Source organism: Etheostoma cragini, unplaced genomic scaffold, assembly GCF_013103735.1.
Source record: "Etheostoma cragini isolate CJK2018 unplaced genomic scaffold, CSU_Ecrag_1.0 ScbMSFa_630, whole genome shotgun sequence".
Classification (NCBI taxonomy): domain Eukaryota; kingdom Metazoa; phylum Chordata; class Actinopteri; order Perciformes; family Percidae; genus Etheostoma; species Etheostoma cragini.
Genome location: NW_023269240.1, coordinates 1 through 1,962, shown reverse-complemented (window position 1 = coordinate 1,962; position 1,962 = coordinate 1). Strand labels below are relative to the sequence as shown.

Genomic DNA, 1,962 nt, shown 5'->3' with positions numbered 1-1,962 from the left:
TTCAGTGGTGCAACTCAAAGCATATTAGGCATTGGTGGTTCAGTGGTAGAATTCTCGTCTGCCATCCGCGAGACCCGGATCTGATTCACGGCCAATGCAGCTTTCCTTTGCTAATACTCGGGAGTATTCATTGCACAAAAGTCGAATATTTGTGTGAAGGCAAAAAGCTCATTTCTAGTGATGTTAACTTCTAGATTTCATTCATTCATGTTAGCTTCATTTTGGTTGCCGGTGCACTAGGCAGCCCAAGAGTCTGTTATCCGTGTTTGATGGAAGATGGATAAAATTACGTTTTTACTTATTCTTTTGAAAACATAATGTGGCCATGCAGACTGATTTGTTTTCAGTGGTGCAATTAAAAGCACATTAGGTATTGGTGGTTAAGTGGTAGAATTCTCGCCTGCCATTGCACAAAAGGGGAATGTTTGTGTGAAGGCAAACAGCTCATTTCTAGTTATGTTAACCTCTAGATTTCATTCATGCATGTTATCTTCTTTTTGGTTGTCGGTGCACCAGGCAGCCCAAGAGTTTGTTATCAGTGTTTGATGGAAGATGGATAAAATTACGTTTTTACTGCTACTTGTGAAAACATTATGTGGCCACGCAGACTGATTTGTTTTCAGTCGTGCAATTAAAATCACATTAGGCATTGGTGGTTCAGTGGTAGAATTCTCGTCTGCCATCCGGGAGACCCGGGTCCGATTCACGGCCATTGCAGCTTTCCTTTGCTAATACTCGGGAGTAGTCATTGCACAAAAGTCGAATATTTGTGTGAAGGCAAACAGCTCATTTCTAGTGATGTTAACTTCTAGATTTCATTCATGCATGTTATCTTCTTTTTGGTTGTCGGTGCACCAGGCAGCCCAAGAGTTTGTTATCAGTGTTTGATGGAAGATGGATAAAATTACGTTTTTACTGGCCCTTGTGAAAACATTATGTGGCCACGCAGACTGATTTGTTTTCAGTGGTGCAACTCACAGCATTTTAGGCACTGGTGGTTCAGTGGTAGAATTCTCGCCTGCCACGCGGGAGACCCGGGTCCGACTCCCGGCCAATGCAGCTTTCCTTTGCTAATACTCGGGAGTAGTCATTGAACAACAGGGGAAAGATTGTGTGAAGGCAAACAGCTCATTTCTAGTGATGTTAAATTCTAGATTTCATTCATGCATGTTAGCTTTGTTTTGGTTGCCGGTGCACTAGGCAGTCCAAGAGTCTGTTATCAGTGTTTGATGGAAGATGGATAAAATTACGTTTTTACTGGCACTTGTGAAAACATATTGTAGCCAAGCAGACTGGTTTGTTTTCAGTGGTGCAATTAAAAGCACATTAGGCATTGGTGGTTCAGTGGTAGAATTCTCGCCTGCCATTGCACAAAAGGGGAATGTTTGTGTGAAGGCAAACACCTCATTTCTAGTGATGTTAACTTCTAGATTTCATTCATGCATGTTAGCTTCATTTTTGGTTGTTGGTGCACTAGGCAGCCCAAGAGTCTGTTATCAGTGTTTGATGGAAGATGGATAAAATTACGTTTTTACTGGCACTTGTGAAAACATATTGTGGCCATGCAGACTGACTTGTTTTCAGTGGTGCAACTCAAGTCACATTGGGCATTGGTGGTTCAGTGGTAGAATTCTCGCCTGCCACGCGGGAGACGTGGGTCCAATTCCAGGGTCCGATTCCCGGCCAATGCAGCTGTCCTTTGCTAATATTTGGGAGTAGCCATTGCACAAATTGGGAATGTTTGTGTGAAGGCAAACAGCTCATTTCTAGTGATGTTAACTTCTAGATTTCATTCATGCATGTTAGCTTCATTTTGGTTGTTGGTGCACTAGGCAGCCCAAGAGTCTGTTATCAGTGTTTGATGGAGGATGGATAAAATTACAATTTTACTGGCACTTGTGAAAACATAATGTGGTCATGCAGACTGACTTGTTTTCAGTGGTGCAACTCAAAGCACATTAG

General features: G+C 42.4%; 1 non-coding gene across 1 annotated transcript; it reads left to right on the top strand.

The window, feature by feature from the left end:
- Positions 1-988: 988 nt before the first annotated feature.
- Positions 989-1,059, top strand: trnag-gcc. The gene has a single exon. It is a non-coding gene; the product is annotated as a tRNA-Gly (tRNA).
- The last annotated feature ends 903 nt before the right edge of the window (positions 1,060-1,962 follow it).